Genomic DNA, 12,822 nt, shown 5'->3' on the forward strand with positions numbered 1-12,822 from the left:
CGTGTGAACGCAGGGTTGTCAGATCATCTGATTATTTTTTTTAATAATTAAAGTTTATTGAGGTGACAATTGTTAGTGAAATTACATAGATTTCAGGTGCACAATTCTGTATTACATCATCTATAAATCCCATTGTGTGTTCACCACCCGGAGTCAGTTCTCCTTCCATCACCATATATTTGATCCCCCTTACCCTCATCTACCAACCCCGTGCCCCTTACTCTCTGGTATCATATGGTTTTTTAAAAAGAAGCTGAAACCATATTTTTGTGTGAAATTTCACTTAGAAGTTTTTTTAATTAAAAAAATACTGCCTCAATGAAAAAAATAGTCACTGAGCATATCAACAAAATATGTTCTTTGGCAGAATCCTTCCCAAGGATTGCCAGTTTACCTGTTATCACACAACAGGGAAGCTTCTGAGGTGGTTGGGCATAGATGTCTACCTATATCATGAAATCTGTTTGGGGGAGGGTTAGGGCCCCTCTTAGGGACAGGCTGTCTTCCTTTCAAAGAACTGAGGTGCCTGGAGCAGGGAACAGACCTGGGTGGGACAGTGGGCTGATCCTGGCTAAGGATCCATTTTGCATTTCGCCTGGGGCAACCCAGCCAGCTTGTGACTCATTAGAGCTTTCTCCCAGATTCCAAGCAGGCAAATTCCACTCTCAGACTTTTTCTTTCTTTCCCTTTGACTTTTCTTTCCCTCCTAAGCTGCCCATTCCTGCTACTTGTATTTTTAAGCCAGAGGAGTTCAGCTTCATTTCAGGTTCCATAGATTTGTAAATTCCGGGTAAATTCCTACCAACTGAGGGACACAGCTGAACGGCTAAAACAAAAACACAATTATTTAAACTAGAAAGGCAAACAGTCTATGATAAAATATAGCAGCCAGGAAAAACTATTATTGTGGAGAAAATATAATCATTAAAGAACCCCAAATGAAAACTACTTTTTATAAGAGACACGTAGAACACTTCAAGCTCCCCTGTAAATTGATTTGACATTCTGAGAGAATGCATATACACCTACATGTTACACCATATCCTCACATGTCTGTGTTACTTTTATAAACCTTTTGTCTTAAAGTGCATTAAAAACATGTTTTTGTTCTCGAGTACATTTTTATCTTCATTGATTACTTGGATATTCACATTTTGGAATGCTTGTTCAAGTTTATAGGCCCATTTTCCTTTGGATTGTCTTTTTCTTATGGATTTGTAGAATTTCTCTTTCTTTCTCCCTTTTCTCCCTTTCTTCCCTCCTTCCCTCTTTCTTTTCTTCTTTCTCGTTCTCTCCTTCCTTGTTTCTGCTTTGTTTAAAAATATACTCTAGGTATAAACTCTACCATTTGTATGTGTTGAAAATGTTTTCTCTGGTGTATCAATTTCTTTTTATTCTTTTAATGATATAGAAGTTTTAAATTTTAATGTAGTCCAACTTATGGATTAGTGCCTTTTTGTTCTGTTTAAGAAATTTTTGCCTAGTCCAAGGTCATGAAGTTATTTTTTTACAAGTTTTTTCTGCAAGTTTTATTGTTTTACTTTTAACATTTAATATTATAATCCACCTGGAATTAACTTGTTTTCTGTGAGGTAGAAGATCAAGTAACTTATTTCCTTCCTTCCTTCCTTCCTTCCTTCCTTCCTTCCTTCCTTCCTTCCTTCCCTCAATTTGGATATCCTATTGGCCCAAAGTCATTTATTAAAAATACTGTCATGTTCCTATTACCCTGCACATAGCTTTGTCATAAATGAAGATACGCGGGTCTACTTTGTCCATTAGTTTATTTATTTATTTTAATTTTATTTTTTAAGCTTTGAAAACTACCCTCATATGGTAGGTAACCCCCAAGATGCCTCCAATGATCTCACCTCCCGATATTCATACCCTGGTGTAGTTCCTTCCCACACTGCACCAAGATTGGTTTGTGTGACCAACAGAATACAGCAGAAGGAATGGAGTGTCACTTCCAAACTGAAAAGATGTTGAACTTCTGTTTTGCGCACTCTCTCTTTCTCTCGTTCTGGGGATGCCAGCTGTCATTTCTCGAGGATAGTCAGACATTCCTGTGGAGAGATTCACATGGCAAGTAATTGATCCCTCTGTCCAGCAGTCCATGGAACAACCATGTGAGTGAACTTGGAAAGAGATCCTCTCGCCTTCAGATGACTGACCCAGCTGATGGCTTGACCGCAGCCTCATGAGAGACCCTGAGCCAGAACGCTGCTCCCAGATTCCTGCCTTTCAGAAACCATGTGAGATAATAAATATTTGTTGTTTTAAGCTGCTAAATTTGGGGGTCATTTTTTTATGTAGCAAAAAAATAACTAAATAGACCATTGTTTCATTTTATAACTGCTTAAATATTCAAAAATACAAACAGAACTCCTAAAATTCTTACTTTTTATAAGTTGCTTTTGTTGAAATGTCAAAGGCACTTTTAAAGCAGAGGGTTACCTAATAATCAATGCTTTACATGTCATAAAATTATAGGCAGCTCTGACATTTAGCATACTATTGCTACAGAAAATATGTGGCAGCAACTGACAGAATGAGGAAAACAGCAAGATTAAATCTGGGATTCCAGGATTATTTCTGTGGGTCCTTCCTTCTGGGCAAGTCATGATTCTGGTAGAAGTCTAAGAAGTCTAGTTCTTTAAAATCCTTAGACTAAAGAGCAATCACCTTTCTTTTTCCTTCTTCCTGTCTCTCCATTCCTGCATCAGTCTGAAGATATTTAAGTTAAATGGTTTTAAATACCAGCCAGAAAATGCAGATACCACGTCCAGAGTGGTTTGCCTGGTGCAGAGTTGGGAGTGTTAGGAGGCACGACTGAGAAAAGCAAGCTGTTGTCCTTTCACTCATGGCCCATGGAGCTGGGAGGAGCAATGCATGATTCTCCATGTGCTGGCCTCAGTCTCCCCAAGAACTGTGTGCTCATTTTCTCCATCTCTGTCTCCAGGGCCTGACCATGAACATGCCCCTGATAATTCCTGAGGCTCCATTGTTTCTGGGGACCCCCCTGGCACTGGCACAACTGTTTTCTCATCTAGTTTCTGTTCCCTTTGTTTTCTTGGTTTGGGCATCATATATTTGGGGAAAGGAATTCCCTGTCGCAAACCTGGTCTTTAGGGACTTCATCCTGAGCTTAGTCCTCACTAGCTCCCAGGGCAGAGTTGCATCATTTGGCTTAAATATCATATTTTCACCTGAGTATCCCACAACACACACACACACACACACACACACACACATTTCCCAAGCTGTCATCTACCCACGGGCCAATGAAGGTTGGTCTCGAGACCCCACACTCCACATTCTTAAAGGCTGGTCTAAAGCCCTCCCACACCACCTCCACTGTCCACTCCCTTGCCCGCAGCCTAATGGCTAGATAAATATAAACAGTGAGCTCTCGATTTTGTTGCTTTTCAAAACAAAAATTTTGCTTATGAAAATAATAAACTCACACAGCAAGTAGGGAGAACAGCATAACGAATCCTCATACACCCATTCACCCAAATTCAATAATTATGAGAGATTTTACCACATTTGCTTTATCTATACCTTTTCCCTCTTTTGTTGAATTATTTTAAAGCAAATTTCAGATGTCATGTCATTGCACCTCTACATAATTCCATGTACATTCCTTAAAAATGTGGACATTTTCATATATAACCACCGTTCTATTACCACATCCAACAAAATCAAGAATAGACCTTTGGCACTACCTAATACCCAGTCCATAATTAAATTTCCCCAATTGTCTCAAAAATGTCTTTTAATAGTTATCTAAATCAAGATCTAAGCCAGGTCCACAAATTACATTTAGTTGTATGTCTTTTAAGTCTATTTTAATGTAGATTTCTTCCCTCCCCACAGCAGGGTTTTTTTTGTTTTGTTTTGTTTTTATTGTCATTGATTTGTTGCAGTAACTAAACCTGTTTCCTATAAGCTTCCCAATATTCTAGATTTGTCTGTTTGGCTTCTCGGAGCATATTCAACTTGTTTACCTGTCTTTCTTATTTACAGAGGCTTGATCAGATTTAGCTTCACTTGTAGGCAATAACACCTCAAGGGTGATGCCACAGGCTTTGTCGTGCCATTCCTCAGACAGCGTACAGCGTCTGGCTGGTCTACTTTTAGTGATGCTAAGATTCATCAGTGGGTTTAGGTGGTGATCACCTGACAGTCATCCTAAAGTTTCCCATTAACTGGTCATCATGTCAGTTTCATCCACTGATAATCCCAAGTGAGTTTTGAAGAGGAATCTCTGATACAACAACAGACCTGGTCCACGGCTCACAATATACCCACAGCAATCCATTATACTGCTTTACCTTGAATCCCTAGGAGATATGGCTTCCACTCACAGCTCTACCTTCAAGCCTTAGACAAGTGCTTCTCAAACCTTAATGAGCTTATACATCTTGTTAATATGTAGATTCAATTCAGGAGGCCTGAGATTCTGTATTCCTAACAAGCGCCCAGGTTATTCCAATATTACTGGTCTGTGGCTACACTTTATGGAGCAAGGCCCTAGTGCATTTCTAACATCTAACATCTCACAGAAGCCAGAAGGAGCTATAAGCCATTCAGAGATTTTCAAGAAACTTTCTGATGACTTATGCCACCCAGCCCTAAAAATCAGGGGGGCACATGTGAATTGGGCAACAGTATAGGGCCCTCTTCCCTATAAATTTGCCTCCCTCCAACATGGAAAACTACTATTTGGGGACCAGTCATGGGCTCGGAAGCCCTCCTTCATATGCCTTCTGCCTCCACTGCCTGAGCTCGCGACAATCTCCTTCCTGCTGGGCGACCACCTAGCCTTAGCCACGTCCTTCTCCTCCCCTCCTGCGCATTACTGCCTGAAGCTCTACAACTGGAGATCGGGAATGTACAGTAATAAATGTGCTATGCTCTAGTTGTGTCCAAAACCTACTAGACCGAGAAGGCCATGGACCACTATGTGCCACACACACCTGCCTACTATCTCCAGAGTACCCTGGAAAAGGTCAGGACTTTCTGCCAGGACCACCCAGGAAGAACTGAGATCACATGATGCAGGGGAGGGAAGGGGCTGTACCACGACCAGGGTAGATAATACAAGCAAATCATCCCCATCAGTGAATGCCACAGACAATTGCTCTAGATTTTTTGCTGTTTGAATCTCAGTGCTCCCAACTGGCTTATATTCACTCACATCTCTTGGCTTGATATCCTAGATCCATGGCCCAGTTTTAATATCTGCTTTTGGCCCACTTAAGCTTTAAGGTCCCTCCAAATATCCTTTCTGGGATTTTTTATCTACCTCCCAATTTTCATTTATGGTTTATGGCTCTGCTTATACTTGAGATGGGACGGGAGTGGTGGTGGTGGTGGTGTCTCTCGCCTTGGACAAGGACAGTTCACTCCAGTCGATAGCCCTGCAGGCTCCACATCAAACACAAACAACTCAGGTGTCCTTATGCAGAAGACCAGTCGGGATGGATTCAGGCAGTTGGACTTAGATTGAAGAACATCTCGATCGGTAGATTAGGTTACCCAATGTGTACTTAGGAATTGCTGAAGGTTTTCAAACAAGGAAGAGGCAGTTACACGATATTAGTTTATTTGAATATGTTTCTCCAGGCTGAGACATTTTCAAAAGTATATTGAGGCATCAACAATGAGTATGCCTCATTAAAAATCTTAGAGAGAACATTCTGTTCTGCTGTATCCCCAGCTATGGTCTCTGGGTTCTCATTGTGCCATTTTCCCTTGGGTAAATGTCATTTCTTCTCAGTCTATTTATAGTCATTTAGATCATCAAAGCAACAATAAATCCCCAAAATAGGGAGAGATGCTCTGATGATCAATGGGATACATGACAAGGATTTTTATACAAGAATAAAAATGAAGAGGGTGCTATTAATATAATGTCCCACAATCACCCTCATTCTCTCCATCAACCCAATTTGTGTTTTTTCCCTCAAGACCTTGCCTGAAGTATTTTTCTTTTGTGAATTCCTGACTAAACCTACTACATCTGGATAAAGGAAGATCTTCTAATTCAAGGCTAGGAGGTAGCATTGTACAGGCTATGGAATAAAACAGATCAAGATTTGAATCCCAGGTCAGCTATTTACATGATCTAAAATGAAGATCAAATTTACATGTATTATAAAGCATTCAACACTTTGGTGTCATTGTTGACTTTTTTGGTTTTATCCAAATGCCAATCTCCCACTACTTTCTTCTTAAAATTTCCTTGATTTGTTCAAATTTTGAGTGGATATTCCTTAATCTCATGGAAGGTGGATCCAGCTCCTGATCCATACTAGTCATGTGACCAATTCCGGCCAATAAAAGAAAGTCTGATGAGGGCTTCTGGGAAAGATTTTTAATCCCTGAGATGAGTATCCTGTCTACCTTCTTCCTGCTTTTGAACTTGATTGTGTAAGGACATGATACTTTTTACGGTGAGAGGCCAACAAGTACAAAGGCAATGATCCAGAGCTCCCAGTTACGGAGCTGCCAACCTAATGCCAGCAATTGCCTCCCTCTGTTCCAGTCCCCAGACTTCTTATCTTACAAAAGAAATTAACCAGCCTTGGGTATAGTCTCTACTAGCTGGCTGCTCTTCAGCTTGCTGCTGAAAGCATTCTTAACTACTATTACCTTTCTCATAGAGTATTATTAAAGCTTAAATGAGGAATCCAGTTGAGCACCTTGAACATAGAAGGTGCCCCATTAATACTTATGGAATTCATTTATTTACTCAACATTGTTGATGAAGGTGCTCGATTTCATGTCTCAATCAAAGTTCCTGAAGTTGTAGAATGGGGGGGATGCTCATGATTCAGAGTAGTCAGACCGTTTTTTTTTAAAGTGAGAAAAACTGAATCCTATTTTTCTAAATGGCTGTTAATCAGCCTTGATGTTACAGCAGCCCAAAGCATTCCCAGCTGATGTTTATGTTGCTAATTCTTGATTTATAGGTTTTAGGCAACAACTATTGACTTTTCTTTCTGTTACAGGTGAGGATTTAACACTTTCAAAACCTTTTACTTCTTTTCCTCTTCACTCACAAAACACCATTATCTTCCTCCTTCCACCTTCCCAATTGAGTTTTATCACTAGTTTTAGTAAATTATTATTCAGTAATTCCATTATTATGATCATATGACTATTATTTACTGTTGAGCCAAGTATGTACTAAGATTAATATATTTCCATTGTCGTACAATCCCCCTACCCCTAGAATTACTGACCACTAAATATTTGCTTAGTTTTCTCTGTACCTGCTGTTAATACTTCGTACACCCTCAAAAAATTTCTCAATATAATTTTTCACAATGTTAAATTTAACAGTTGGATTCTACCTCCCCACTCCCACCCAGAGACCTCCATTGAGTTTAGTTGTTCTCTAAGCCTGCTATGAAGCAGGCATTCTGACTTCCCTCGAACATTCTCCTCTGTTGAGTCCTGTTTTGTTAGCCTTAGGACCATCTCTTTCTTGATTCTTTCTTGTTCTTCCATGTCTTAATGGAGTGCATCATCCAATATCTTTCAGAGAAAGGGTGAACGAAGGCAATTTTTGAGATCCTGCATATCTGAAATTGAACTTTATTCTACTGTTATGCTTCATTGATAAGCTATCTAGGCATAGGATTCAGTATTCAAAAGCACTGCTTTCTAACCTCTTCAAGCTGGCTGGCAGTGTTGTTGAGAAAGCGAATACATTCTGATTCTTGGTCCTTTGTGTCTGAACTGCTTCTCTTTGCTCATTTTATTTTATTCTTACTCTCAGGGAAGGTCAGACCAAAAATGTGATGATAATGGCTTTGGCCTATGTCATTTAGAATTCACTGTGCTGAGCACTAGGTGGGTCTGTCAATCAGAAGACTTGTAACACTTCAGTTTTTAAAAATTGTATTTTATCTTTTCTTTAATAATTCTCTCCCCATCATTTTTTTTTCATTCTCTCTTTCTGAAACATCTGCTAGTTACATATTAGACTTTCTTGACCGATCCTGCAATTTTGCCATCTTTTCTCTTTTATTGTCTATTTTGCTGTCCTTTTGTTCAATTTTTTGGGAGATTTCTTTGATTCTATCTTCAAATATACCATGAAAAGCTCTTTCTCGGCTTTTATATTTTAATGTCCACAAGCACTTTTTGATTCTCTGGTGGTTATTTAATTGCTTTTAAATAGTATGCTGTTCTTGTTTCATGGATGCAGTATCTTCTCACATCTTAATTATGTAGTCTTTATCCCATCTCTGTACTATATGTTTTCCTCAAAAATCACTCTTAGTGACACTTTTGTTCTGGTCTTTGTACTTTATTTGGGAGGTTTTCTCAAATATCTGGTGATTCTTAACCTCATGTTTATATTTAAGAGTGTGGCATAAAAAGCTTATTAGAAGCTCTCTGTGTAAGGGTGGAACTTGTCCACTGATGGACTTTATTGAAAGGAGATCTGGTAGAGAGTAAGTCCTCCCTCTCTTCTCTCTCTCCTCTCTCTCTCCCTCTCTCTCTCTCTCTCTCTCTCTCTCTCTCTCTGATTGGGGAACACCCACATGTTAGTATCTGTAGATCTCTTTTCTAGGACCTTATGATTTATTTAAAGAAAGATTCTCTAATCTCCTATTATGGGGGAGGTGGTAAAAGCTTAGCTCCTCGCTCACCAAGCTGGGTGGAGGAAGATAGGAGATGGTATCTCACAGATTAGCATATGGCTTTTTACTTTTTTCCTTGCGATGGTCCATTGCCTCACTCCTGATGGTTTTCTTGGTGTATTTCAGCCTGAATTCTTCTTCATTCAGTTTGACTAGAAAACACTTCTGTTTCCTGCCAGCATGGAGGGATAGTATTATGGGCTGAACTGTGTCCCCTAAATTCACATGTTGAAGTCTTAACACCCAGTACCTCAGAATGTGACTAGATTTGGAGATAGGGCTTTTAAAGATGCAATTAATGTAAAATGAGGTCATATGGGTCGGCCCTAAGCCAACAGGACTAGCGTCCTTATCAGAAGAGGGCATTGGCACAGAGGCACACAGATAACCATGCAGCACAGTAAAAACACCTCACAGTGAAAACAGTGAGAAGACAGCTACCTGCAAGCGAAAAAGAGAGAGGCTTAAAAGAAAGAAACCTTGATCTTGGACTTCTATCTTTCAGAATTGTGAGAAAATAAATTTCTGTTGTTTGAACCACTCAGTCTAGGGTGGTTTGTTATGGCAGCCCTAGCAAACTAATACAGATGGGAACTTGATTATGCTGGCTGGAGGTGGGGACCTTTGAATCAAGATTTTGGATCCATCTCTCTGGTTTCAGCCCTACTACTCACTCCCACCTCCAATGACAACTGGAAACTTGATTTTTTATGTCTTTATGAGGTTCTACAGGCTAAATACAAGGTAGGCTTGATCCTCAGAGTCTACAGACGCTCATGTTCATCTTTCTTAGCTTAGCTAAATCAGTTCCTACTCCTTTAGTTACTTTCCACTTTTCAAATTTTGTTATCGTCGTTAAACTTCTCATTTCTCTTATTCTTTGATCTGTGGGACTTCAGAAAGAAGTAGAGATAAAGACATATATTCAATGCATCTGTCTATGCATTGATATGTGAAATATATGACATATATTTTAACAGGACCATGCTTCCTATCGAAGAGTTACTAATGGCTAGCCCAAGCAACAGAACCGTGTGCTATCCTGAAGGAAATATGCAAGCTTCAGCTGGATGCTGGCTGAATTTCACACTGCTATGTCAAGAGCCATCATGAAATCTGTAAGTGTCCATGGAAATACGCATGTCCATGCAACCACAAAAAAAGAAGTGGCCCCAAACTGCAAGGGAACTACCATTGAATGCTCAGTTGGTTAAGTTATGTCTCTATTTTGATTTCAAATTCAGGCATCCAGGTAATTTTCATTCTTCCCAAAGCGTCTTCTTGTGGGTAATAGCCAACTGAACAACTCAGTGCTTCTACAGTGCAAAACAACCTAGGATATATCACATCATTGGCTCCACAGTAAATTCAATGACAGACCCATTGGAATGGCCTGTGTATGACAACATGTAGTGGGTGTACAAGCAGCAGGCAGCTTCATTTGACTAGATCTGTAGCCTTTAAAACTCGATGATTCTGCCCAGATGCTGCAGAAGTGTCTGTCATTCTTCTCCCCAAGTCTCACTCTAAGAGACTTGCCATGATACAATGACAATTTAGCATCAAATACTAAACTTCTTATTTTAGGAAAACGGATTAGCCATCATAATAGATACAATGAAAAACAGAATTAAATAATACTATTTTTCTTCCCTGGGAATTTATCTAAAACTTTAACCTCATAAATGAAATAATTTAGTCTAAAAACAGTACTCTCTTGTTACTAGCTTTTTATGTGAAAATTTACTTTGTTGCTGCCACCTAAAATGACCGTCAAACTAAACTATGCTAAAACTCTTAAGTCTATGATGAGTACGGTGGCAGATTCCAGGCTTATTTTTATTTTATTTTTTTGATGTGCTAACTGTTCCAATTAAGAACAATGGTCAGCCATTATACAATCACTGGGTTGGAAATGCTAATTTTACCAGATAGGTAGAATATACTTCTTCACACTTGGTTATTGAAAGCTGTTGGAAAATTCTGCATCCCGCATAATTTAGAATGATGCCCTTCAGAGGTTAAGGATGTGCTACTTCCTCCTGTCAAGATAAAGTAGTGGTGCGTTTCAAACTCTAACATTTATCAGAACCACCTGGAGGACTCGTTAGACATACAGACTGCTACCCACCTTCTTGAGTTTCTGCTTCAGTAGGTGTGGGGGGAGTTGGTGAATCTGCATTTCTAACAAGTTCCCAGGTGATCTGGGATGTTGATGGTCCATCCAGAGATCAAACTTTGGGAACCACTGCTGTACTAAATATTTATGGATAATGATGTTTGGAGAGAGAGAAGTACTTTCTCATGATGGGTGTGGCAGGAACTTTCATAGTCATTTACAATTCTTCTGCCAAAAGAATAAAAAAAAATTGGGTAAGGAAGGTAATTTCAAGGTTGACAATTTAATATGGTCCACAAGGACCTTCTCCTTCACTAATCTAACCAATCAATATAGCAGTAGATAGTCAATCGGGGGTACTAAGCTATATAAACAAAGTTGAGTTGTCAGATGATGGAGAGGAAGAAAGGAATCTTGGCTATCATTGACACTAAGAGGAAAGGGTTGGCCATAAATGTTGGTTTTGTTTGCACAAACAAGGTTGGGACAGTTTGATAAAGGCTTCTGGATAATTTTGGAAATTGCCTCATATTGAAGATGACAGATTGACCCACACTTGTTTGTCTTCATTGTCTCCTGAAAAGAATAATAAAGGAAGATAAACGGATAAATCCATGGGGACAAAGAGGATGGAGGAGAGGTCAAAAGATAAATTTCAGCACAATTCTGGAAGATGGGGTGAATTGAAGAGTGGAAACTGATTTAACAGAGCAGCAGAAGCTACACTGTAATGTAGAGGTCAGTACAGAAACAGCTCAATTCGCGCAGAACTCTGCAGATAATGTGATATATGATATATAATATATACAAATGTCAGACAGTTAAGTTCACAAACTTTCCACTATGCACCTACACTCTGGAAAGTTCGTGAACTTAATTGTCCGACCTTTTTGTATTATATTATTATAGACAAGGATAAGTGACTTGCCCGAGGTCATGTAGTAGAGGTATGATTTGGACTTAGGCAAATCTTTGCCATCGAGTGCACAATACATAATTATAAAATTTCAGAATGTTAGAGATAAAGGGATTATACTACAAGTTTCCAGAAAGAAAAATTCTGGGTCACAAAAAGATGGAATCAAGGTGACACTGGAATTCTCAATAACACTGGATGCTAGAAGACAAAAGAACAATTTCTATAACTCATGAATGAAAAATTTCAACTTAGAATTCTCATCTCCGTTGGAATAGGGGGATAGAAGACTTTTGGAGGGCTGTTTCCACTGGGGAAAAATGGAATTGTTTGATCATTTGAAAAATAAATTTGATCTCTGACAGATCAGGATGAGTGCATAACAAAGTAAACAGATAAATGATTTTATATGAAAGAAAACAACCGTAGTATACAGTTATCTCTGTTGACTGGTATCTGCATAGTCACCAACTACTTACTGCCCCTAAACTGTGAAAGAGCTATGTTGGGAGAATGGTAGAAGGGGAAACTGGGTGGGGTATGAAAGAGCTAGATCCTTATCTGATGCAACAGGCAGTCAAAGCACATCTAAACTGATAACTCAAGAGATAGCAGTATAAATTATTTAGAAATCGGGAGACAGAAGAGACCGCTAAAAGTGGAATGTGGTTGCCTCTAAAAAGGAGGTTAAGAAGGTAGAGGAGAGGCGGGTATTGTATTATCTTAAAATATTATATTATCTTTAAAAAAGTGTGTATACTTATGCTGTCTTTAAAAAGCAAGAATAAAATTTTGAAATTCATTTGCTGAGAGTGAAAACATGGAACAACCAAAACTTGCTTCATAATGTAATTTTCAGGAAATATCTGATCCATAAAGATTAAAATAGAAGTTGTATCAACTCGGGCAATGTAGTATTAACATGAAATAAAATACGGCAAACTTTTCATGCCCTCCTTCAGTCCCACAATTCTTATGTGTGGGGCTAGATCCCTGTCAGAACTTCCACAAATACTCTTTGGGAGCAGCGGTTATAAACTACACCTTTGCTAATTCGCGTCATTTCCAACCAGGTGAAACAGAACTACAAAAAAGTCCGTTTCATCCTGAATTGTTTCCGTAGC

This window comes from Rhinolophus ferrumequinum, chromosome 14, assembly GCF_004115265.2.
Source record: "Rhinolophus ferrumequinum isolate MPI-CBG mRhiFer1 chromosome 14, mRhiFer1_v1.p, whole genome shotgun sequence".
NCBI classification, from domain to species: domain Eukaryota; kingdom Metazoa; phylum Chordata; class Mammalia; order Chiroptera; family Rhinolophidae; genus Rhinolophus; species Rhinolophus ferrumequinum.